The sequence below is a fragment of the Mobula hypostoma genome, chromosome 10 (assembly GCF_963921235.1).
Source record: "Mobula hypostoma chromosome 10, sMobHyp1.1, whole genome shotgun sequence".
Taxonomy (NCBI): Eukaryota; Metazoa; Chordata; class Chondrichthyes; order Myliobatiformes; family Myliobatidae; genus Mobula; species Mobula hypostoma.
In genome coordinates, this window is record NC_086106.1 from 12293860 (window position 1) to 12321328 (window position 27469).

Genomic DNA, 27469 nt, shown 5'->3' on the forward strand with positions numbered 1-27469 from the left:
CCAACGTTTTGTGTGTCTTACTGTGTGGTTTATTTTTGTACTTGTCCACTACCAGAGGTATCCTAAGTTTGTCACAGCCGGGGGTGGTAGTGGGGCTAATCTCCCATTACCTATAAAGTGCTCTAAATGGTGTGCGTCTCTAACAGCCTCTGACAACCAAGTCCAACTCTTGGCCTTCATGTGTGGCTTAGCTACTAGGCCCAGCGGAACGTTTCTACTGACAAGAGAAGGGTGAAAGGCGGACCAGAACCAGTTGCTTTGGGCTGGTGGGGCTCGTCAGCCTTGGACGGCAGCCTGCCTAGGAGAAGGAAAACTTTTGATTTTAAGCCACATGGGAAAGGTTTCGGGAGTAAACCCCGAGGAAGAAATCTGGAGCCGGGGTCCCTAAGGCAGTTTGATGTTGTTTATAACTTCACTCTGGCAACCTCTGCGATGACACTGGTGCCAAGCTGTATTGGCACTTGCCCTTCCCTTGGACTACGTCAGTGACATGGAGAGGGGGAGCCTACTGCATGGGCAACAGCCGGTTCTTCAAATCTTCCCACCCAGGCTTGTGCCCTGGAGAGGACACAGTCCACCAGAGCTGCAAATCCATGATCCCCTGGGATCGAGGGCAGCCTACTACCTTCTAATGAATTTCCCTGAGCCTCTCAGTTCCCACTGCTCCTTTCCAGCTCCCCAACCCTTATCACTTAGGATTAACTCTGATGAATTTAATTACAACCATCAGCTCCTGTCCGTTCCATTTTCTGTGTTACCTTCCTCGGGGTTCTCTGTAAACGTGAATATAGGGCTCCTTCTGAGCTTTGTTCTTGGTCCTTTCTGAAGACAGGGGGTTGTGAGAAGGGGTTTCCGATCTTTTTTATGCCATGGCCAACCCCATTAAGCAAGGGTTCTGTAGACCCGAGGTTGGGAACCCATGGTAGGGAGAGAGTCCCTGAGCTGGGGGAGAACATTCTCCCACTGGAGGTACTGCACACACACACAAAACTGACAGACACATTGGGGGCAGGTCTGAGGAGCCTATGAGTGAAAAACAAATGGCACAGATTTAAAATGGGTACGTTAACTATTTATTTAAGAATGAACAGTGAAACACTAACCTGGGTGTTTTGCTAAATAACTGCTCGTCTCAACTACCCAAAACCACAACTCTGTTCAGTTACCCTTGAATTGAATGGGTACCCCATTAAATCTCCCCAAGTTATAAAACTGAAGAACTAAGCATGCTGTGAACAGATATTTAACGAAACAATTATGAGGTTGGGGGGGCCCATCTATGTCTTCAACGCTCTTTCTCAATTGTCCTCCAGCGCTGGTCGTGGTTTCAGCCTGAAGCGGGCAGAGAGAGTGAACCTCCCGCATGTGCTATTCTTGTACCCCACCCCATGTGCCCAGAACTGGAAATCAGCGTCGTGGTGCACAGGCCAACCATTGGGAAAGAACGGCCGCAACTTGTAAAGGGGCCAATCAGCGACCGGCGCGGCAGAAGTGCCTTTCGTCCGGCAAGTAAGCCAACGCCCCCACGTGACAACATGCCATCCCTCCTGTCTGCCCCCTCCCTTCACAAGCAGGTCAATCGGTTGCCTTCAGGCAATCTATGTACTGTTATGTAACCGGCAACAATGAATATCAATCGAGTCAGGTTATATAAAAACAACCAAACATTTATTAAACACGGATAAACAATAAAAAACAAACAAAAACCTTAAATGGAAGTTAACCGCTATACAGCCGTTCAACAAATCGTCACTTGGTACTGGTTCTTAAAGCGTTAAATGCGAAAACAGTTCTTAAAGCGGTAAAGTCAAATACAGTTTTTAAAATGGTAAATTCGAAAGTCCAACAGATTTATACATTCATTTGGGCGAGACTTCTCTGGAGAAGGATTTCTTCATAGACGCGACTTCCCTGTTGGTTCTGTCCAAAGGATTCACGATGAAGGAAATAAACCGCTTAAAACAACTGACCTCAATTTCTAGAGAGCAAATCCTGCGTGAACTACCTTTCTCTTTTGGCAAGAGTTATCTTCGATGCAGGTCGCTACTTCTTCAACGAAGACTCAATAAGGTCGATCCTTTATTAAACTGCCAAACAATACCAACTTCTCTTAATCCTTCAGGTCCTATACTTCGATAAAGTCTTCACTCTCCAATACTACTGAAAAGGTACATCAACAAATCTAGCAGAAATTGCCAGTCCAGCACTATTGTACCTTGCAGCAGAACGTAACACTCCGTTTTAAAAATGAAACTACGTCATAAAACAAATACGCAACAGAATGGAGACACCGACGAACGTTCTAGCTGGAAAAGTAACTGCGTCACCAGAGGTCTTCCCTTTTATACCCGTGGTGAACATGTCATCACGTGACCTCACATTGGTGGGAAAATTACATCAGGTGACCTCCAAAAGACCATTACATCATTCTCACAAGAAAGTCACAATATCTCCTTGAGGTATGTAACAGTACTCTCTACTCATGAATCACTCCACGAGAGTTGGATAAATGGACCATCAGCATCTATAGAGCTGCGTTACTGACTGCCAGATGCATTATAAACACAAGACTCTGGCTGAAGAAGAACGTTCATTGCTGATGTTCACTCCATCATTCAAAACAGTGGAGGCTCATCTTTAATCTTAGTTCCACTTCCCTGCACTGATCTCATACCATCAATTCCCAAGAATCGATATCTGTCCTGGATCTAATCAGCAACTGAGCCTCCTCTGTTGTCTTGAGTAGAGAATTCCAAATACTCATCGTCTTTCTGGTGAAGAAGTTGTCCTGAATGACTAATCTCTTATTGTGTGGCGGTAACTCCTGATTCCAGAAACCCCCATCCAGGGTAAATATCATCCCTGCCCCCAACCCGTCGAGCCATGTAAGAAATTTGTACCTTCCCATGAGAGCAACTTGGGCAGCACTGACAATTTCTGTGATTCAGGTTCAGACCTTGGGCACTGTCTGTGTGGAGTTTGCACGTTCTCCCTGTGAACATTTGGGGTGTCTCCCCCTTCACCACCTCCAGTGCTCTGGTTTCCTCCCACATTGCAAAGATGTGGCTAATTTGCCACCGTAGATTGCCCCTAGTATGTGGGTGGGGTCATCTCTTGTGTCCGGTGATCCCGATTCTGTCTCCTCGACATCGGTGAGACCCGCCGTAAATTGGTGGACCGCTTCGTCGAGCACCTCTGCTCCAACGGCCTCAAGTGGAACTTCCCGCTGGCCAAACATTCTAATTCTGATTCCCATTCCTGTTCTGACATATCATTCCATGGCCTCCTCTTGTGCCGAGATGAGGCCACTCTCAGGATGGAGGAGAAACACGTTATGTTCTGCCTGAGTACAAGGGGAGGGCATGGATAGCCTCCAACCTGCTGGCCTGAATATCGATTTCTTCTTCCAGTAAACAAGTCCCCCCTTTCAATCTTCCTCTATTCCCCACTCTGACCTTTCACCTCTTCTCACCAACCTGTCACTTCCCCCTGGGTCCCCTTCTTCCCTTTCTCCCATGGTCCACTCTCCTCTCCTATCAGATTCCTTTCTCTCGAGCCCTTGACCTTTCCCACCCACCTGGCTTCACCTATCGCCTTCCAGCTAGCTTCCTTCCCCTCCCCCCCCACCTTTTTATTCTGACATCTTCCCCTTTCCTTCTCAACCCTGAAGAAGGGTCTTGGCCTGAAACGTCGACTGTTTATTCATTTCCATAGATGCTGCCTGACCTGCTGAATTTCTCCAGCATTTTGTGTGTGTTTCTTTGGATGTGAAGACTTTCTCATGTTTATAAGGTGGGAATCTTGATGGGTGTGGGAGTGTCAACACAAGAGATTCTGCAGAAGTTGGAAATCCAGAATAACACACGCAAAATATTGGAGGAACTCAGCAGGTCAGGCAGCATCTATGGAGGGAATACAAAGTCAGAGTTTTGGCGGAGACCGTTCATCAGATTTCCTTCTTCATCATGTTTCTCCAACAGTTTGTGTGTTGATAGGCATGTGTGGGAATTAAAACATTGGGAGTATCAGTATAAGTGGGTAGTTGATGGTCAGCATGAGCCTGATGGACCGAAGGGCCTGTTAGCATGCTGTATGATTCAGTGAGTTCCATCCTTTTAAATTCTAGAGAGTATAGGTCAGCTTTCACAATTTTTTTCCCAGAGGACCAAGAATCAAATTGTAAGCTGGCCGGTGGTGTAGTGGCATCAGCACCCGAACTCGAGGTTGAGTGGTCCCAGGTTCAAATCTGGCCGTCCCCTTGCAATCTTCCCATCCATTGAGCATCGGGCTAGCATCTCGGTAAAAAACAAACGAAATGCTAAAGGGGAAGCAAGGTTTCCGCCTGATGCGCCACGAGGCGCAGGGAGAGGAATAACAATAACAAGTAGTGAATCTTCATTGTATCCCTTTCATTCTAAGGATTTACTCCTTCCGTAGGGAGAGCAGAATCAGGTTTAATATCACCTGCATATGTTGCAAAATTTGTTGTGGCAGCAGTACAATGCAATACATAATAATAGAGAAAAAACATGAATTACAGTAAATATAGATCAAGTAGTTAAATATATCAAATAGCTAAGTATGAAAAAATAAACAAAAAAGTAGTGAGGTAGTGTCCATGTGTTCAATGTCCATTCAGAAATCGGATGGTAGAGGGGAAGAAGCTGTTCCCGAATCATTGAGTGTGTGCCTTCAGGCACCTGTACCTCCTTTATGGTAGCAATGGGAATAGGGCATGACCTGGGTGATGGGGGTCCTTAATGGTGGATGCCGCCTTTTTGAGGCATCGCTCCTTGAAGATGTCCTGGATACTATGGAGGCTAGTAACCGTGATGGAGCTGACTGAGTTTACGAATCTCTGCAGCTTACTTCGATCCTGTGCTGTAGCCCTCCACCCCCCATACCAGACAGTGATGCAGCCAGTTAGAATGCTCTCCACGGTACGTCTATAGAAATCTCTGAATGTTTTTGGTGACATACCAAATCTTCTCAAACTCCTAGTGAAATAGAATTGCTGTAGTTACATCAATATATTGGGCTCAGTTACATTAGAGACCCATAAAATTCCAGTATGGAGACTTTTCACTTGTACCCAATAACACCTGCAATTCTGTTTCACTTCTGAATTGCCTGTTATACCGTGTCTTTGTTTGCGTTGATCTGAATATAAAATCACCCTTTGCCTTCCCCTATTTAAAGTAAACTTGTCGCTTTTCTATTTTTCCTGCTAAAGTGAGCCACCTCTCACTTCTCCACACATCCACCCATCTGCCACGTCTGCACCCACTCACTCAACCAGTCTATGTTCCCTCGGTGCCTCTGTAAATCCTCCTCACCACTCCTGTCCAGCTTTGTATTGCTATCAGACTTGGATATATGCTGCTTGATCCTCTCGTGTGAGCAAGTGGGATCCCAGCACCCATCCCTGCAACACCTGACTTGACATGTGTTCCCAAACAAAAAATTGACCCGTCTCAGGTTCTTCTTCAGCTTTTTGCCTCTTCCACCTGTCACCACTGAGCTTCCTACACCATTGCAGTTCAAGTTCACTTGATCGTCATTCAACTGTATACATGTATACCGTCAAATGAGACAACGTTCGTTCGGACCAAGGTGCACAACACAATTCATACTACTTACACTCATAACTCATAATGGGGCACGGTGGTATAGTGTGGCTCAGGTTCAATTCCTGCCGCTGCCTCTCAGGAGTTTGTACGTTCTCCCCCTGACCACGTGGGTTTCCTCTGGGTGCCCTGGTTTCCTCCCACAGTCCACTTCATGGTTTTGTATGCTTGAAGCATGTTGTCAACCAGCTGCACGTAGTTTGCTGCTCTGTAGTTGCTAAGAAAATTTTCAACAACATCCTTGAATGCCTTCCATGCAATTTTCTCCAGTCCCATTAGAAGTGCTTCAAATTGCCTGTCGTTGATGACCTGTTTGATTTGTGCACCAGCAGAAATGCCGTTAGTTATTCTGACTTGAATTATGAATTGAAATAACAATTATAGATGATTTAAAAAATGGTGATTTTCAAGTTCAGCAGCCCAAAATCCATAAGATACACCCGAAAGTATTCAGGAAGCAAAATCTTTTTTGTCCAGTGTAACCAGTCCTCCTTCCACAACAGGATATTCCCCGCAATATTGTGCACTGACGTTTAACCTCCTCTGGCACCTTGCACAAACGCTAGGCTGAATTGCATAGAACACAGGTCCACGGCACTTCTATGTCATCAAAAACTTTGGCAAACATCTATAGATGTGTAGTGGTGAGTGTACTGACTGGCTGCATCATGGCCTGGAATGGAAAATCCTACAAAAGGTCGTGGATTTGGCCTAATACATCACAGGTAAAGGCCTCCTAACCATTGGATGGAACACTGTCGTAGGAACTCAGCATCCACCTGTTGGAGATCCTCCGACATGAGACAATCTGCAGATGCTAGAAATCCAAAGCAAAGCTCAGCGGGCCAGGCAGCATCTGCGGAAAAGAGTAAACAGTCGACGTTTCGGGCCGAGATCCTTCAGCAGGACTGGTAAAGAAAGATGGGAAGCCAGAGTGAGAAGGTAGGCGGAGAGGAGGAAGAAATACAAGGCGGTAGGTGATAGGAAAGGGGGAGGAGGTGAAGTGAAGAACTGGGAAGTTGATTGGTGAAAGTGATAAAGGGCTGGAGGAGGGACGATCTGATGGGAAAGGGGAGAAGACCATGGAAGAAAGGGAAGGGGGAGGAGCACCAGAGGGAGGTGATGGGCAGGTAAGGAGAGAAGGTTAGAGAGGGAAACAGGAATGGGGAATGGTGAGGGAGGGGGAGGCGTTGTCATTACTGGAAGTTCAAGAAATCGATGTTCATGCCATCAGGTTGGAGGCTACCCAGACGGAATATAAGGTGTTACTCCTCCAGCCTGAGTGTGGCCTCATTGCGGCAGTGGAGGAGGCCATGGACTGACATGCCAGGATGGGAAGGAGATTTGAAATGGGTTGCTACTGCCATCACAGGGAAGGTACAAGAGCCTCAGGACTCACACCATCAGGTTCAAGAACAGTTACTACCCCTCAACCATCAGGCTCTCGAACAATACACTCACTTGCCCATCATTGTGATGTTCCCACAACCAATTATCTCACTTTAAGGACTTTATCTTAGTATTTCATGTTCAGGTTATTTATTGCTATTTATTTACATTGGCATTTGCATGGTTTGTTGTCTTCTGTTTGATCATTCATTGATCACAAGACAAAGGAGCGGAAGTATGCCATTCGGCCCATCGAGTCTGCTCTGCCACTCCACCATGAGCTAAGCTATTCTCCCATCTAGTTCCAATTTCCGGCTTTTTCCCCATATCCCTTGATACCCTGACTATTAAGGCATCCGTTAGTCTTGCGAGACCATGGATCTGTGCCTGGAAAGTCTTCACTCTCCAGGGTGCAGGCCTGGGCAAGGTTGTATGGAAGACCAGCAGTTGCCCATGCTGCAAGTCTCCCCTCTCTATGACACCGGTGTTGTCCAAGGGAAGGGCATTAGGACCCATACAGCTTGGCACCAGTGTCGTCGCAGAGCAATGTGTGGTTAAGTGTCTTGCTCAAGGACACAACACGTTGCCTCGGCTGGGGCTCGAACTCACGACCCTCAGGTCGCTAGTCGAATGCCTTAACCACTTGGCCACGTGCCCACTACCCTGACTAATTAGATACCTATCAATCTTCTCCTTAAACACCCTCAGTGATCAATGATTGATCCTGTTACAGTTAGTACTCTATAGATTTGCCGAGTACGCCCGCAGGAAAACGAATCTCAGTATCGCGTGTGGAGACATACTGTCTATGTACTCTAATCATAATAAAATTACTTTGAACTTTGAACACTAACCCCTGTTCCCTACACCTTCTAATCACCCCGGGCTGCAATACATACTGAATTATGTAGACTGGGAGATCTATCACGCAGACCCCAGGCTGAAATATATATATATCTACATGGTGCTGAAAAGACGCAAATCCCAGTGAGTATTTCATCAACCCACGGTTCAGTTACACAAACGATAAACAGTGTCGCACAGACAACCGTCTGGATGACACAGGCAACAGGCTGCGATAGGGGGGAAACAGCCGACTGTAACTACCTCAAGGTAGGGGGTACAGCTTTCCTGAGGCGCTCCCTCTCCCCTGACCTTTTCTCTCTCCATTGCCGCGCTCCCCTCCCAGCTCCCCGAGGAACCCCTGGGTCTGAGGTGATGCAGCGGCTGACGGGGAAGGGAATGTGTTTGTTTTGGCGGGGGAGGCAGGTGGGAGGAAGGATCCTGGAGTGACGCCACACGCGCATCCGCGCCGCCCAGGCAAGCGGGAGCGCGCAAGAGCCGCGTGCCCGCGCCCGGAGCCGAGTGGCTGTGTTGGGTGAGCGAGGCGGAGGAGACGGCAGCGCATCGCCGGCTGTGGGCTTTAAACGGGAGGCAGGAAGGTAAGGAGGTGGGGGGGGGGGGTTAGTGCGAGGGCATAGGGTGGGCTGGAGGGTTGGCATTGCCCACTCTGCACTGCCCGAACACAGCAAATGAAACCTTGCCCCGTTCGCTGTGGTGAATCCCAGCCGTTCTCTCTCATTATTAACGTGTTAGTGTGAGTTAGGTCGCTGGAACTGGTCTCACTGTGTTGTGTTGTGCTCTGCCGTACCAGCCTTGCATCTGCTGCCCACTCGCTCCTCTTCCCTGGGCACCAAACCGCTCAGTTAGTGTCACCGCCGGCTCTCTTCCCCGGCGAGCGCTCAGTTTAGAGACTGTCTGTTTATCTGAATCGAACCCCTTTATTAGTATCAGTAGCTGGCTGGCAGTCCGCTTGTTCCTTTTGATTTAAATTTGTCGTGACTTACCCGGCATAACACAGTTTAAAAAAAAGATACTGGTGCATTCCGTTGTATATTTATATATTATTGCCCTAGTTTTCATAATGTTGCTTGGAAGCTCTTGCCTTCTGTAGGCAGCCCTCGCTGTCTTGTGCCCACTCACCGCTCTGTTTAAGAGGTGTATTGGGCACACTCTGGTTTCTGTTCAATACGATGTACTGTATGTACCTTCTCCTGGACCAGCTCAGTCGGGGCACGTCTGGGCATTGCTCGTCTGGTCACACAGTCGTGTCATAGGTTCACCCTCTGTCTTGTGTCTCTGGACCTCGTTCCTTGATGCCCCACCAGTGCCCTGTTGCCCCCCGCCGGTGCCCAGATGCATCATTGCCATGTCCGCCAGTCTCCAGTGCCCTGATGCCCCTGTGATGTGCCCACTCGTGTCCAGACATGCCTGCCAGTGCCCCAATCCCCCTCACTGTCATGCCTGCCAGTGTCCAGTGCCCTGATGCCCCTGTGAGGCGCCCACCTGTGTTCTGACATGCCTGCCAGTGCCCCAATCCCCCCCTCACTGTCATGCCTGCCAGTGTCATGTCCTGATGTACCCACCATCATGCCTGCCAGTGTCCAGTGCCCCGAGGCCCCTGTGCCCACCAGTGTCCTGATGCCCCCCACCATGCCTGCCAGTGCCCAGTGTCCTGATGCCCCCACTGTCATGCCCACCAGTGCCCTGCTATGCTCACTGCCATGACTGCCAGTGCCTTCCCCACCTCATGCCCCTGTCTTGTGCCCTGGTAGTTTTTCCTCCTTGCTCGCTCACTGTCCTATACCTGACCCTTCCCCCTCCCATACATTTGGGCTCATACTTGTCTTCAGTAGTACCCTTGCTATTTTCCGCCTGACCTTCCTCTCACGAATTCGCTCTCTGGAGCCGCATCTAACAGCTCTTGGTGTTACAAGGAAAGGCTGGCAGTCTTGCAGTCTGTACAGTTCCCACTGTTGCATCTGAGCACCTGCTTACAGAGGAAATGCCGCTTATAAAACTTCCTTTTGCTCCATAATTCTCAGTATTACTTTGTGCAGCCAATTGCAATAGACCCTACCCATCCCCTGCCCTGATTTGCTAAGCCTTTATAGAATAGGGCAGAACGTGGGCAGGGTGGGGGAGAAGCCTGGCGATCACAACTGGGCTAGCTCTCCCGGAGGGCGATTCAATGAGTCCCGTTCTCTAGTTCTGAACCCTGAGCCCTGCAAAGACTTCCTCTTCAAAGTCGAATTGAATCTGCTTCTGCTGCCTTCTCAGACCGTGGAACTCAGTAACGCACTCCGTAGGAGAGCAGAGACCTCCACCTCTGGCTCACGTGGAGAACCTTCAGCGAAATGGTTTTCACTTGCACAGTTGCAGTGCCTGAGGGTGGTTGGGATCAGGATGCACTGGAAAATAAGAATAATTTCATGAAAGACATTGCTTATTTTGTTTAAAGGTACATTCTTTAAAGCATGTATACACTCTGTGGGCACTTTATTAGATACAGAAGCCACTCAGTGTAAAGTAACACTCATGGTCTTCTGCTGCTGTAGCCCATCCACTTCAAGGTGCGACGTGCTGTGCATTCAGAGATGCTCTTCTGCACTGTTGCAATGCATGGTTATTTGAGTTACTGTTGCCTTTCTCTCAGCTTGAACCAATCTGGTCATTCTCCTCTGATCTCTCTGATTAACAAAGTGTTCTCACCCACAGAACTGCTGCTCACTGGATTTTTTTTTTGGTTTTTTTTCCCCCCGGCCAGACTCCGTAAACTATAGAGACTGTTGTGGGTGTAAATCCCAGGAGATCAACAGTTTCTGAAATACTCCAAGCACCCTGTCTGGCACCAACAATCATTTCACAGTCAGAGTCACTCAGATCACATTTTTTTCCCCCATTTTCAGTGTTTGGTCTGAACAATAACTGAACCTCTTGACCATGTCTGCATGCTTTTATGTATTGAGTTGCTGCCACGTGATTGGCTGATTAGATAAACACATTAATGAGTAGGAGTACCTAATATAGCCAGCCTTTGGTGTGGTGGCATCAGCACCAGACCTTGAGGTGAGTTGTGTTGTTATGTAACCCTTCTTAGTGTGAAAGGGAGCACCTCTTTTTCCCTTTATTAGGGAAAGAGAGAGAGAGAGAGCCTGTGGCGTGTCGAATTGTCGGGTGAATGATTAGCTTTTGTTATACTGCAGATTATGGTCTTTACTGGGGGCCTTGCAATTGCATGCTTAGCGGGTGGAGGGTGCTGATGCTTTTTTTTGTGGAAGTGGGGGTGGAGGAGGGCTGCTGCTTGCGAGTGAGGGGCTTTTGGGTTCTAACATTTTAACTGTCACCCATTCTTTGGGGCACTCCTCCGTTTTTGTGGATGTCTGTGAAGCAAAAGAATTTCAGGATTATTATTGTATAGATTTTCTGATATTAAATGGAGCTATTGAACTATTGGTCCTCGCTTTGAATCCGGTTGGCTCCTTGCACGCTTTCCATCCATGCAGAGTTGAGCGTCGAGCTAGCAACTCGGCCTCGTAAAAAAAAAAGCAGGCAAATGCTGAAACGGCAGGCTTGCTGCCCAAGGTGCCACAGGGCACGGAGAGGAACAACTCGTCTACGAAGGTTCTCAGTCATCCAGGTCATTGTATGTCAAGCAATAGTAAATCAAGGCAACTGGACTTGCTGTGTTGTCGAGAAGATGTTTTGCCACTCGCCCGAGAGGCTTCTTCAGTTCTGATCTATGGTGGGTAGTTCTCCAGTTTATAAACTCTGTGAGTTGTTTAAAGGCATAGCAATCACATGAGAGTCGTTAAGAGTCGTAGAGGTAATGAGAGGGTCATTAGTCTTATCTTTGCATGAATGAAGCTGTCAACTGTTGTGGAGATGCCGAGGTAGAGATGTTAAGACTGCTTTGTAAGTAGCTGATAGGTGGTGTTGAACCCCGACCCTCTCTGTTCAGGGATGGGTTTTTCAGTTTGACAAAGATGGCTTCCTTAACCCCTCTTTCAAGCCACCTGCCCTCCCTGTCCAAGATGTGCGCTTCGTTATCATCAAAGGGGTGTCCCCTGTCCTTTAGGTGTAGTTATACAGCCGAGTGTTGACCTGTGTTTTTCCAACCTACGAACACACTCGGACAGAAACTTGTCCACCCCAGGGATCCTACACCCAAACATAAACAGAGCAATATTGTACATGCTATCCAATGCAATGAGAACCGCACAAATCTGTATATCGGCGAGACAAAACGACCACTTCACAAACAGATGGCCCAGCATAAGCGGGCTAACACCTCTGGTTAAGACTCAGCTGTATATCTACACCTAAAGGACAGGGGACACCCCTTTGATGATAACGAAGCGCACATCTTGGACAGGGAGGGCAGGTGGCTTGAAAGAGGGGTTAAGGAAGCCATCTTTGTCAAACTGAAAAACCCATCCCTGAACAGAGAGGGTCGGGGTTCAACACCACCCATCAGCTACTTACAAAGCAGTCCTAACATCTCTACCCTGGCTCCTCCACAACAGTTCACACCTCCATTCACGCAAAGATAAGACTAATGACCCTCTCATTACCTCTACGACTCTTAACGACCCTCATGTGCGACTCTTAATGACCCTCATGTGATTACTAAAGCTTTAAACAACTCACAGAGTTTATAAGTCGGAAAATTTACCCAACGTGGATCAGAACTGAAGAAGCTTCTCAGTCGAGTGGCAAAACATCTTCTAGACAACACAACAAGTCCAGTTGCCTTGATTTACTACTGCTTGATAGAGGAACAGCTAGTGGCCACTGAGTGTATCCTTTAAAGCATGCATGATATTGCTCTGAGCTGAGCTCGGTGCAACGTGATCACTTTCACTTCCTCGTTTCCTCCGCTTTCACATGGAATACTTTTGCTGCTGTAACGGGTATTGTGTGTGCCCCACTTGAAAGTTCTGAGTGCTCTGTTTTGCACTGACTAGTCTCGTGCATTTTTTTAACCGCAATTATCTTAATATGTGTTTTGACACCTTGTGTCACATTGTGTTGAACACAGTCACTATGCTGTGAGTTCTGCCACTGTGGTATTGTATGTTGTGCTCACTTTTGTTTAATTTCACTCAGAATGCAGCGCGTTGCTATGTTGTATTGTGGCCTGATCACCTGCACTTGTGGGTGCCGCTAAGATCTTACTCATCCTGGCCATGTATGGAGCACAGAACACAGTCATAGCAGTATTGTGAAGACTCAAGTCAGGTGATGCCACCTTTTCATTGCTATCACCAGGGAGGAGCTACAGGACCCTGAAGATATACACAACGATTTAGGAATGGCTTCTTCCCCTCTGCCATCAGATTTCTGAATGGGCTTTGAACCCATGAACACTACCTCACTACTTTTTAATTTCTCTTTTTGCACTACTTAATAAATTTAACTTGGAAAAAATCTATACTTTAATTCACAGTTTTTATCATTATGCATTGCATTGTGTACTGCTGCAGCATAACAACAGATTTCGTGAACATGCTGACTGTATTCTTCCTGTCCCATGTTCTGCTCTCTTGTTGTCAGTCATCTCTCTGAATTTGTGCCCCCCGGTAGTTGGAGGATTTGGCTGGGCGACCTTCTTGGAGCAGGTCCAAGGCTTGGTGCTCGGCCCATAGCTATTTGACATCGACGTCGATGAGAATCCAGCATCTGCAGATTTTCTCTTGTCTTTGAACAAATTTCAAGACATTTGCCAGTGACTTTAAAACTGATTCTGAAGTATGATGTCCTCCTAAGGGGTTGTCTATTGGTAGGTGCTCAGGAGGCCATAGTTCCACATGTTTTGGCCTCTTGCTGATCGTGTCACGGGACTTAGTCCGGCATGTTACAGTGGATCCCCTTAATAGAGAACGCCTGTGAGTGACATTGTTTAACGTGTGGATGCTGAGGCACAGGCAGCCACCACAAAGTCCTTGACAGATTGACGCCAGGGTCCAGTGGCATGGGCTACAAGCCAGTTGGGAACCCTTCACTGCTTCAGCTTTCCTCTGCCTTTACTGCTGTTGTGATGTATCATCATCTTCCACCAGCTCCACCATTGGTTGGATTGGTCTTTGTCTAGAACTTCCCCCTTGACCTTACCAGTGTGGGTGACCCTACTAGGAGCTGAGAGCCAGATGGCTGCGCTCCAGACAGCATCATTCTTGGGATCTCAGGCACTCCCAGGCCCCTCTACCATGAACAAGGAAACAATCCTCGGAGAGGGACACAATGCGCAGAATAGCAAAGTCCAGGAACTTGACCTTCGACTCACAATGCTGTGCTGAAAAAGTAAACTAGCAATTAAGTGCCTGCACCCTTTAATCTGCAAACAGCGAACACATTTTGAATTTAGTGGTAGTAGGCAGCCGTCGATCCCAGGGGATCATCGGTTTACGCCTCTGGTGGACTGTGTCCTCTCCAGGGCGCAAGCCTGGGCGGGAAGATTTGAAGAACCGGCTGTTGCCCGTGCAGCGGGTTCCCCCTCTCCACGTCACTGATGTAGCCCAAGGGAAGGGCAAGCGCCGATACAGCTTGGCACCGGATGTCCTCGCAGAGGTTGCCAGAGTGAAGTTGTAAACAACACCAAACTGCCTGAGGGACCCCAGCTCCGGATTTCTTCCTTGGGGTTTACTCCCGAAGCCTTTCCCGTGGGTGGGTATGGCTGCAAGGCAGCGGAGGTTTAAAATCAAGAGTTTTCCTTCTCCTAGGCAGGCTGCCGACAAGGCTGACGAGCCCTACCTGCCCGAAGCAGCTGGTTTTGAGGCACCAGTAGTCCGCCTTTGCCCCTTCTCTTGTCAGTAGAAACAGTTCCGCCGGGCCTAGTAGCTAAGCCACACATTAAGGCCAAGAGTTGGACTTGGTTGTCAGAGGCTGTTAGAGTCGCACGCCATTTGGAGTAATTTATAGGTAATGGGATCTTATCCCCATTACCACCCCCAGCTATGACATTTGAATTTAATCATGTTGTATTACTAGTTGAATAAACTAACCCTGAGTTTGATTCCTTTGCATCACTGTCTGATATGGGGGTGTGAGGCATGGTGGGGGGAATGCTACTGCACAGGATCAAAATAAGCTGCAGAGATTTGTAAACTCAGTCAGCTCCATCATGGGCACCAGCCTCCATGGTAGCTGAGACATCTTCAAGGCGCAATGCTTCAAAAAGGCTACATGCATCATTAAGGATCCCCATCTCCCAGGACATGCCCTGGTCTTATTGCTACCATCAGGAACGAGGTTCTTATAAGAGTTATTTATTTAAGTAACTAAATAAGTAAATATTTACTTATTTAACTATTTGATATACATATATACGTATACTTACTCTAATTCAGTTTTTAAAAATTTATTTACAGGATGTGGTTGTTGCCAGCTAACCCAGAATTTATTGCCCATCCCTAGTTGCCCTTGAGAAGGTGGTGATGATCTATATTATCATGTATTGATAGATAGATTATTGATCCCAAAGGAAATTAGTCGCAGTAGCATTCCAAGTGCACAGATATACAAATATTGGAAGAGAAGGAAGGAAGAATAAAAATTAAGTTACCTTAAACAGTCGAACAAGAGGTTGTCATCATTTCCCCAGCTACAGATTGACTCATCATGCAGCCTAATGGGCTAATTGGATTGTACTGCTGCCGCGAAGTTAACAACTTTCATGACACATGCCGGTGATATTAAAATTTATTCTGATCCTGATGCCCTCTCCTCATTGCTACCATCAAGAAGAAGGTACTGGAGCCTGAAGGCACACACGCAATGATTCAGGAACAGCTTCTTCCCCTCTGCCGTCCGATTTCTGAATGGACATTGAACCCATGACACTACATCAATACTTTATTTTCTCCCTTTTTGCACTGCATATTTAATTGAACTTTTTAACTACCTAGGTGTGTGTATGCATATATAATCTAATTTACAGTTAATATTATGTATAACAATGTCCTGCTGCTACAAGGACAACAGATTTCATGAAATATGCTGTTGATATTAAATCTGATTCAGATGCCCTGAACACATTGACTATTCTTCCTGTCCCACGTTCTGCTCTCTTATTATCAGTCATCTCTATGAATTAGTGTCCCTTATAGTTGGAGGATTTGGCTGGACGATCTTCTTGAGCAGGTCCGAGCTTTGGTGCTCGGCCCATTGCTATTTGTCATCGATGTCAATGATTTGGATGAGAGTGAACGAGGCATGGCCATTAAGTTTGCAGATGACACTAAAATAGGCGATGCCGTTAACAGTGAACATATTTATCAGGACTTGCGGAAGCACCTTGATCAGCTGGGTTATTGAGCCGAGGAATGGCAAATGGATGGGCTGAGTTGTTCTCTGATCTTGGCAATTTACTTGCAAACATTCCATCACTGTACGAGGAGACATCAGCATTGACTAGATGGGCTGAATGGCCTGTTTCTTGTGCTGTAGTTTTCTATGGCTCTATGATTCTAGCTCTTACCCACTGCCACCCTCCTCCAAAAAAAAAGTCTTGATGAAGGGTTCTGGCCCGAAATATCGACTGTTTATTCCTCTCTATGAATGCTGAGATCCTCCAGCATTTTATGTGTGTATTGCTCAAGATTCTTAGCATTTTCTGAATCTCTTGTGGCAGAGGTGACGCTGGCAACAAAGGGCCTGATTTATAAGGAAAGATTAGATAGCCTAGGACTTTTTTTCTGGAGCACAGGAGACTGAGGGGTGATCGTATGGAGGATTGGAAAATCATGAGGGGCATGGATAAGGTGAATAGTTTGAGATCCCATCCCCCACCCCAGGAGAAAGGAAATAAAAAAAGACGATAGGTCACAGGTTGAGGGTGAGAGGGGAAAGATATAAAATAGGGCAACTTAGTCACACAACGGGGTGGTCCAAGATATAATCAAGAGAGAGGATGGTTGATTTTTAAAGCTATCACAGAATAAAATACAATTTAACATTAGAGTATTTGGCAGAAAGATCACAGAATGAGTGAGTGAGGACTCTGTTAGTCAGAGTTGACCATGGATTCTGCGTCCTAGCTGTCAAGATACACAAGCCAGGGCAGTACGATATAGAACGTAGAACGGTACAGCACAGTACAGGTCCTTCGGCCCACAATGTTGTGCCGACCCTCAAACCCTGCCTCCCATATAACCCCCTACCTTAAATTCCTCAAGGTGACTAAGGAGAGCAAGCCGTTGCCCATGCAGCAAGCTCCCCCTCTCCACACATCTGATGAACCCAAAGGAACGGCAGAGACCGACACGGTTTGGCACCAGCAGTGTCTCAGGAGTTGCTAGTCAGTGTTGAACTCAATGTAGAATTGCCTTAGAGACTCCAGCTCTGGAGTTTTCCTTGGGGATTACTCCCGAAGTCTTCCCCATGAGTGGATATGCCCTCAAGGCAGCGGAGATTCAAGATCAGGGCTTTCCTTCCAGATGAGCTGCCAACCACGGCTGACGAGGCTCATCTGCCTGAAGTGACTGGTTTTAAGGCATCAGTAACCCGCCTTTGTCCCTCCTCCTGTCAGTAGAAACGGTTCTGCCGGGCTTAGTAGCTAAGCCACACGTAAAGGCCAGGAGCTGGACTTGGTTGTTAGAAGCTATCTGAGGTGTACGCTACTGGGAGCATTTAATAGGTAGTGGGAGCTTAAACCCATTACTACCCTTGACTGTAACAACCTTAAGGAACCTCACAGGATTATTGCTTTAAATACATAGTGCAGTTCCTTAAGAAGGCATCTTACCCCTTCCTTTCCAGTCCTGAAGAAGGGTCTCAGCCTGAAACATTGACTGTTTAATCGTTTCTATAGATGTTACCTGACTGTTGAGTTCCCCCGGCATTTTGTGGGTGTTCTTTAAGAATACAGGTCTTTTTTTAAAGAATCTATTTATTTTCATTTATTGAGATGCAACATGGAATAGGCCTTCAAGCCGCGCCACCCAGTAACCCCCGATTTAATCCTAGCCTAAGCATGGGTCAATTTACAATGACCACTTAACCTACCAACCGGTATGTCTTTGGACTGTGGGAGGAAACCAGAGCACCCGGAGGAAACCCACACGGTCACTGGGAGAACGTACAAACTCCTTACAGGTAGGATACAAATATATATATAAAATATATGAGTATTTAGATATCCTGACCCACACTTCAGTTCAGAAAGTGGTGCTAATGCACCTTAAAACCACAGAAGATGAAGAGGGTGGTTGGGATATAGAGCGATCTGTCAGAGAAAGTAATTGAGGCAGGTATAGTAACAAGGTACTGTGTAAAGGACATTTGGAATGTAAATTGATAGGAAAGGTTTAGTGCAGGGTTGCCAACCTGGGAACCCCTGGCTTAGAGGGATATGCACCAAATTCGGGCAACTGAGACTACATCGGGTGTTTGGCCCGGTCGAGTTCAGAATCAGGTGTATTGGAACTGAGATATATTGTGAAATTCCCCAGCTATGGGTAAATAGCCCCACTGCCTTGTGGACAGTCTCGAGAGAGACGAAGGCTACGGGAGTAAAGCTGGACAGAAAATCCAGAGTGGAGTCCCTAAGACGGCTGGACGTCACTGAACATCCTTCCGGCAGCTCCTGCAGCCAAGCTGGTGCCAAACGTATTGCTTCGCTTTCTTTTGGACAACACCGGGCTGGACGACTGGGCATCCCAAGATCTCCATACCTTCCGCCCAGGCTTGTGCCCTGTTGAGGTCAGTCCAGTGCCACTGTTCGTTGTGACAGAACGGACTGACCCATTCGAGACAGGTGGAAGCCATTATCATCGTCACGGTAATATTGCGAAATGTATTGTTTTGCGGGAACAGTGCTATACACAAAATATATTATACATTACAATAAGAAATACATATTAAATAAGTAGTGCAAAAAGAGAAAAAATAGTGAGGTAGTGTTCTTGAATTCGTGGGCCATTCAGAAGTATGATGGCAGAGGGGAAGAAGCTGTTCCTCAAATGATGAATGTGTGTGTCTTCAGTCTCCTGTACCTCCTTCCTGATGGTAGCAATCAGAAGAGGGCTTGGGAATCCTTAACCATTAATGCCACCTTTTGAAGATGCCCTCTGATGCCCATGATGCAGCTGGGTGAGTTTACAGCCCCCCCCCCCCGCGCAACCTATTCCACTCCCGTGCAGCAGATGGTGATGCAGCCAGTTAGAATGCTGTCCAGGGTATGTGTGTCGAAATTTTCCCATACGAAATCTCCTCAAACTCTGAATGAAATGTAGCTGCTGGCATGCCTCCTTTGCAAATGCATTGAAGTGCTGGGCTTGGGACAGATTTTCAGAGATGTTGACAATCAGGTACTCAAAGCTGCTCACCCATCTATGGTTGGCCTCTTGATGGGGCCAGAAGGGCTTGTTTCTGTGCTGTTTAACTCCAACTGTCCATCACTTGCATTTGTATTTGCACAGTTCGTTGTCTTTTGCAGATTGCTTGTTTTTTCGCCCTGTGGTGGTGGGGGAGGGAATCTTTCATTGATTCCATTATGGTTCTTAGATTTACTGAGTATGCCTGCAAGAAATCGAAACTCGTGGTTGTATATGGCGACATATATGGACTTTGACACTAGATTTACTCTGAACTTTGAATAGGCAAGAAAGATTGAGCATTGGGTTGTTGGATACGGGGGAAAGGGAATCCCCCTCAGTACCATCCTGAATTGTCCATCGGGCTTCAACAAGCACTGATGGCGGAGAGCTTGCTCGGCCACAGGTCACTGTGCTCTCTGTCCAAGGAGAATGGGAACCCTGTGATAAAAGAGGACAATAAAAGAGGACTGCGTGTCCTCATAATCTAATCTAATGCTTGCAAGAAAATGAACCACAGGGTGGTATATTTATTTGATAATAAATTTACTTTGAACTTCATGTGTTGCCATGTACAACCTTGAGATTCATTTTCTTGCGGGCATACACAGTAAATACAAGAAACACCATTCTTCTAGGTTCCTTGGATCCAGTGGAGCACAAGCCATTGATGATCTCCCGTCTCCATTGTCCAAAGTCGAATGGTATGGTTGAGTTCATCAATATTTTTGTAATCCATTGTATAGCTTCACCAGATCCCTGTTGGCCGGCCTTACCCGTTTCCACCTCTCACGACGTGGATGTAGGGTTGGACTTTGAGAGGCAAGAAACACAAAAGAATCAAGGAAAGACCACACTCAGCAGGACGGACAAGCAACCAATGTGCAAAAGAGAACACATTCTGCAAATGCAAAAGAGAGAAAAAAAATATATTTATTGTCTATAGCCAGAGGGGTAAATCTGTGGAATTCTTTGCCACAGGCAACTTTATGTATATTTAAAGCAGAAGTTTATAGGTTCTTGATTGGTCAGGCCATGAAGGAATATGGGGTGGGGGAGAGGTGTAGGCAGGAGATCAGGACTGAGAGGAAAAATGGATCAACCTTAATATCATGGTGGAGCAGACTTGATGGGCCAAATGGCCTAATTCTGCTCCTATATCTTATGGTCATTATTATAAAATTATTTATTATCATAAAAAAAGTAATTAATATCAAGAACATGAGATGAAGAGTCCTTGAAAGTGAGTCCATAGGTTGTGGGGAGAGTTCAGTGATGGGGCGAGAGATTAATCCTGTAATAACTCTTATTTCTTCCGGGAATTTGTAATTTTTTTTTCATTTTCAGCACTAGTAAGTGGACAGCGCCACACAGTAATAATGAGATGCCTTAAGCCATGATGTGTCGTGGTATTTGTAATGGCTGCTCACGCCCATCCTTGTATAACATCGTTGCACTCCATCTTTACTTGAAGCTTTAATTAGTTGAGTGGACGCAAATACAAATTGGTTTCTGCTTGAGCTACTTCAGAGTAATAGAAAAATACAGCACAGAAACAGGCTGTTTTGCCCATCTAGTTGATGCTGAGCCATTTAAGTAACCTACTCCGATCGACCCTGCACCCGGACCATACCCCACCAACCACGGACCTATTCAACCTTCCCTTAAACCTTGAAACATAGAAAATAGGTGCAGGAGTAGGCCATTCGGCCCTTCGAGCCTGCACCGCCATTTATTATGATCATGGCTGATCATCCAACTCCGAACCCTGCCCCAGCCTTCCCTCCATACCCCCTGACCCCTGTAGCCACAAGGGCCATATCTAACTCCCTCTTAACCATAGCCAATGAACTGGCCTCAACAGTTTGCTGTGGCAGAGAATTCCACAGATTCACCACTCTCTGTGTGAAGAAGTTTTTCCTATTTTTCCTAATCTCGGTCCTAAAAGGCTTCCCCTCTATCCTCAAACTGTGACCCCTCGTTCTGGACCTCCCTAACATCGGGAACAATCTTCCTGCGTCTAGCCTGTCCAATCCCTTTAGGATCTTATACGTTTCAATCAGATCCCCCCTCAATCTTCTAAATTCCAACGAGTACAAGCCCAGTTCATCCAGTCTTTCTTCATATGAAAGACCTGCCATCCCAGGAATCAATCTGGTGAACCTTCTTTGTACTCCCTCTATGGCAAAGATGTCTTTCCTCAGATTAGGGGACCAAAACTGCACACAATACTCCAGGTGTGGTCTCACCAAGGCCTTGTACAACTGCAGTAGTACCTCCCTGCTCCTGTACTCGAATCTTCTCGCTATAAATGCCAGCATACCGTTCGCCTTTTTCACCGCCTGCTGTACCTGCATGCCCACTTTCAATGACTGGTGTACAATGACACCCAGGTCTCGTTGCACCTCCCCTTTTCCTAATCGGCCACCGTTCAGATAATAATCTGTTTTCCTATTTTTGCCACCAAAGTGGATAACTTCACATTTATCCACATTAAATTGCATCTGCCATGAGTTTGCCCACTCACCCAACCTATCCAAGTCACCCTGCATCCTCTTAGCATCCTCCTCACTGCTAACACTGCCACCCAGCTTCGTGTCATCCGCAAACTTGGAGATGCTGCATTTAATTCCCTCATCCAAGTCATTAATATATATTGTAAACAACTGGGGTCCCAGCACTGAGCCTTGCGGTACCCCTCTAGTTACCGCCTGCCATTCTGAAAAGGTCCCGTTTATTCCCACTCTTTGCTTCCTGTCTGCTAACCAATTCTCCACCCACACCAATACCTTACCCCCAATACCATGTGCTTTAAGTTTGCACACTAATCTCCTGTGTGGGACCTTGTCAAAAGCCTTTTGAAAATCCAAATATACCACATCCACTGGTTCTCCCCTATCCACTCTACTAGTTACATCCTCAAAAAATTCTATGAGATTCGTCAGACATGCTTTTCCTTTCACAAATCCATGCTGACTTTGTCCGATCATTTCACCGCTTTCCAAATGTGCTGTTATCACATCCTTGATAACTGACTCCAGCAGTTTCCCCACCACTGACGTTAGGCTAACCGACCTATAATTCCCCGGTTTCTCTCTCCCTCCTTTTTTAAAAAGTGGGGTTACATTAGCCACCCTCCAATCCTCAGGAACTAGTCCAGAATCTAACGAGTTTTGAAAAATTATCACTAATGCATCCACTATTTCTTGGGCTACTTCCTTAAGCACTCTAGGATGCAGACCATCTGGCCCTGGGGATTTATCTGCCTTCAATCCCTTCAATTTACCTAACACCACTTCCCTACTAACATGTATTTCACTCAGTTCCTCCATCTCACTGGACCCTCTGTCCCTTACTATTTCTGGAAGATTATTTATGTCCTCCTTAGTGAAGACAGAACCAAAATAATTATTCAATTGGTCTGCCATGTCCTTGCTCCCCATAATCAATTCACCTGTTTCTGTCTGCAGGGGACCTACATTTGTCTTTACCAGTCTTTTCCTTTTTACATATCTATAAAAGCTTTTACAGTCCGTTTTTATGTTCTCTGCCAGTTTTCTCTCATAATCTTTTTTTCCCCTTCCTAATTAAGCCCTTTGTCCTTCTTTGCTGAACTCTGAATTTCTCCCAGTCCTCAGGTGAGCCACTTTCTCTGGCTAATTTGTATGCTACTTCTTTGGAATTGATACTATCCCTAATTTCTCTTGTCAGCCACGGGTGCACTACCTTCCTTGATTTATTCTTTTGCCAAACTGGGATGAACAATTGTTGTAGTTCATCCATGCAACCTTTAAATGCTTGCCATTGCATATCCACCGTCAATCCTTTAAGTGTCATTTGCCAGTCTATCTTAGCTAATTCACGTCTCATACCTTCAAAGTTACCCCCCTTTAAGTTCAGAACCTTTGTTTCTGAATTAACTATGTCACTCTCCATATTAATGAAGAATTCCACCATATTATGGTCACTCTTACCCAAGGGGCCTCTCACGACAAGATCGCTAATTAACCCTTCCTCATTGCTCAAAACCCAGTCCAGAATAGCCTGCTCTCTAGTTGGTTCCTCGACATGTTGGTTCAAAAAACCATCCCGCATACATTCCAAGAAATCCTCTTCCTCAGCACCTTTACCAATTTGGTTCACCCAGTCTACATGTAGATTGAAGTCACCCATTATAACTGCTGTTCCTTTATTGCACACATTTCTAATTTCCTGTTTAATACCATCTCCAACCTCACTACTACTGTTAGGTGGCCTGTACACAACTCCCACCAGCGTCTTCTGCCCCTTAGTGTTACGCAGCTCCACCCATATCGATTCCACATCTTCCCGGCTTATGTCCTTCCTTTCTATTGCGTTAATCTCTTTTTTAACCAGCAACGCCACCCCACCTCCCCTTCCTTCATGTCTATCCCTCCTGAATATTGAATATCCCTGAACGTTAAGCTCCCATCCCTGGTCACCCTGGAGCCATGTCTCTGTGATCCCAACTATATCATAATCATTAATAACAATCTGCACTTTCAATTCATCCACCTTATTACGAATGCTCCTTGCATTGACACATAAAGCCTTCAGGCGCTCTTTTACAACTCTCTTAGCCCTTGTACAATTGAAATTGAGATCGCATGAACTATTGGTGCTGGCAGCTCGTTCCACACTCTCACCACCCTCAGAGTGAAGAAGTTTCCCCTCATGGTCCCCTTAAACTTTTCACCCATCACCCATGGTTGTGGATCCATCCAAACTCAGTGGAAGAAGCCTGCTTGCATTTGCCTGATCTATACCCCTCATAATTTTGAATACCTCTATCAAACTTCCTCTCAGTCTTCTACATTCCAAGGAATAAAGTCCTATCCTATTCAATCATCCCATTTAGCTTCAGGTTCTCCAGACCCGGCAATGTTCTTGTAAATTTTCTCTGTAATCTGAATCAAAGGTTATGGGGATAAGACAGAACTGGATACTGATTGTGGTTGATCAGCCATGATCACAGTGAATGGCGGTGCTGGCTCGAAGGGCCGAATGGCCTACTCCTGCACCTATTGCCTATCTTTCAATCTTACTTGCATGTTTCTTGCAGGTAGGTGACCAAAACTGCGCACAACACTCCAAACTAGGCCTCATTGATGTCAACATAACATAACATCCCATCTTCTGTACTTAGTACTTTGATTTATGAAGGCCAATGTGCCAAAAGCTTTCTTTGTGACCTTCTCAATCTGTGATGCTACTTTCTGGAAATTACAGTGTTTGTGTTCACATACAAGCATGTGTCTATGTGTATCACATGTGCATGTACTGCCCACTTGTCGTGATGCGCGTGTATGTGTGCACATGTTAACAGATTTGCCTTGCCACTATTGACCTGTTAACAAAGCAGACTCATTAACATGTTCATTTGTATTCTATGGTGCTTCATGCAGGAAAGTGGCCAAGCAGAGTTTGCTTTTGGGCATCAGTTATGTCTTATTTCTTATTGTGAGAAGATTAATCTGTTTTACAACAGAAGACAGTAGGCTGATCACTCTGACAATCAAAAGTGGCGAAAGGGGTGAGGAGAGCTCGCCACCATTTTCTTTCTGAGAGAATCAAAATTGTTTTTAACTGTGAATTCCGTGTTGAGGTTTCTCTTGAGGGTTTTAAAGGATCCCAAAGGCAGCAGCACTGGACTTTTGAAGCGAGTGGTCCTAAGTTCGAATCTGGCTGGCTCCTCGCAACCCGTGCTGGGTTGTGCATCGAGCCGGCAACTTGACCCTCGTTTTTAAAAGAGGAAAAAGACAAGGGCTGAAGAAATAGCAAAGTTGTCACCCCGATGTGCCATTAGGCGCAGAAGGGAACAAGTACAAGGGCAGCTACAGTACTGTGATATATGTATATATGTAGCTGGGGTGCCTAAGACTTTTCCACAGTACTGTATTTTTCAACTTTATACTTTATTGTCGCCAAACAATTGATACTAGAATGTACAATCATCACAGCGATATTTGATTCTGTGCTTCCTGCTCCCTGGATTACAAATATTAAATATTAAAAATAGTAAAAATTAGTAAATATAAAATTTTAAATTATAAATCATAAATAGAAAAATGGAAAGTAAGGTAGGGCAAAAAAAAAACCGAGAGGCAGGTCCGGATATTTGGAGGGTACGGCCCAGATCCGGGTGAAGTAGAGAGTGAGTTTGTAAAACTGGCAGGAACGGTGAGGGTGGAGTGCTGTGCGAGATGTGTGGAACAGGTGGCAGAGAAGGATTGCCAGGGACGGGGGAGGTGGCATGGGTGCAGATGGCCCCCCAGCTCTGAGATGCCAGGCAAGGTCATTTGATGCTAAACAACTGGTTTATTGATCATTACAGAATCTCTCTCTGGTGCTACCCGCTCCCTCCACGTTCTCCTCTCCCTGCACCCCCCGACCTTCCCACTCTCAGTCCACAATAGAGACCCAAATCAGAATCAGGTTTATCATCACTCACATATGTCATGAATTTTTTTTGTTTGTTCTTCCATAACGTTTACTCCTCCCTCCGCAGCATTGAGGCAGTGAGGCTGCCCTGGCTGCTACGTGCTTTGTGTATGCAAGCTTTGCGGTGATTTGCCCCGCTGCGTGATGAACTGAGGCTACGGGCTTACTTCGGCTGTTCTGAGTTCTGGATCTATGGACTCTATTTTATTCTGAACATTGTTCCTTGCTTTTATTGTTTGCACAATTTGTGTTTTTTTTCCCTCCCTTTCCAATAAAATTTATTTATTATTATTATTTCTTCTTTTTGCATTTGCACAGTTTGTTGTCTCCTGCACTCTGGTTCAACACTGACGTTAGTGCAGTCTTTCATTGATTCTGTCATGGTTATTGTTCTATAGATTTATTGAGTATGCCTGCAAGAAAATGAACCTTGGGGTTGTATATAGTGACTTTGTGTATATACTTTGATAAAATTTATTTTGAACTATCTCCGATTAGGAGCTTAGCTTAATGAACTTTGGTTAGTCTCATGCTGCTGTGCTAAAAGCTGAGGTTGGCAACAAGCCCTTCGGATAGTGAATAAACAAATTCAAAGCTCCAAGTAAATTTATTATAAAAGTATGTATATGTCACCATATACTATGCTGAGACTCATTTTCCTGTGGACATTCATAGTAGAACAAAGAAATACAATAGTATCATTGAAAATTAACGTAAAAAAGACTGCCAAACAACCAATGTGCAAAAGAAAACAACCAGTGCAAATACATAATAAATAAATAATACTGAAAACATGAGTTGCAGAGTCCTAGAGAGTGAGTTCATAGATTGAGAAATCAGTTCAGTGTTGAGGTGAGTGAAGGCGGTTCAGAAGCCTGGTGGTTATAGGGTAATAACTCTTCCTGAACCTGGTGGTGTGGGACCTTGATCTCCTGTACCTCGTTCCCAATGGCAGCAGCAAGAAGCAAGCGTGGCCGGGATGGTGGGGGTCCTCGACGATGGATGCTGCTTTCATGTGGAGACACTCCACAAGTAGATGTGCTCAATGGTGGGGAGGGCTTTTCCTGTGATGGAAGAGTGGCATTAATCACACTCTTCCAGTGAATAGGGGTGGCGATGTGGAGGATGACCAGGTGGGGAGAAAAGACCTCATGACCATGACAATAGCTGGAGAGATTTTCCTGGTGACTTGGCTCAGTAATTGGCTTTTAACCAACAACACTACTGCAGATTATTTGATCATTTATCTAACTGGTTACTGAGTTTCCTGCATTTCAAAAATTGCTAATTAGCAACATTTATTTATTGATTACTTGGGATTTGGTCTTTGTTGGCATCTATAGACTCTTGGCAAGGTAGAGGTGATGAAGACAGAGTGGTCTGCTAGGCTGTTGTAATGGAAATTGGCATCAACTGGATTGGTGGGTCCTCCAAGAGGAGTACAACCTAGTTGTAGGGTTTGGAGGCTTGTGTGCCTCAATGACCCAGAAAATTATGTTGCCTGCAGTCAGGGCATTATGATTTGGCTCTTGGCAGGGTCACCCACACCAAACAGATCAGAGGGTAGAGGCCAGACTAAGAGTGGCCACCAATTCTCCAGGATTGGGGGATCAGCTCAGGGCTAACAACCCTGACTGGTAAAACAAAGTTGTTACGGAAACAGCAATGAAGCTTCTATGTCTGAGTGTGACGGTATTCCTGAGTCTCCACCCGGGACTTGCATAGCTGACAGTAGTGAAAACTGAGAGGAAGCTACTGACATGATGAGGGAAGCCCTGAACACCGCCAGAGATGGAGGATCTTCATTGCTGCCTGAAATACCAGTGGTGTAATGGG

The 27469-nt window shown here is 46.0% G+C and overlaps 1 protein-coding gene across 2 annotated transcripts in view; it reads left to right on the top strand.

The window, feature by feature from the left end:
• The first annotated feature begins 8058 nt into the window (after window positions 1-8058).
• Window positions 8059-27469, top strand: part of LOC134352661 (sodium/calcium exchanger 3-like) — a 656469-nt gene continuing 637058 nt past the window's right edge. The window contains exon 1 of one of the 2 annotated variants that reach the window (XM_063060006.1): window positions 8059-8129. The gene's annotated coding sequence lies outside the window, so the exon portion shown is untranslated. Of the gene's footprint in view, window positions 8130-8343; window positions 8459-27469 lie in introns of those variants that run through there. The other variant, XM_063060005.1, reaches the window with a different exon arrangement.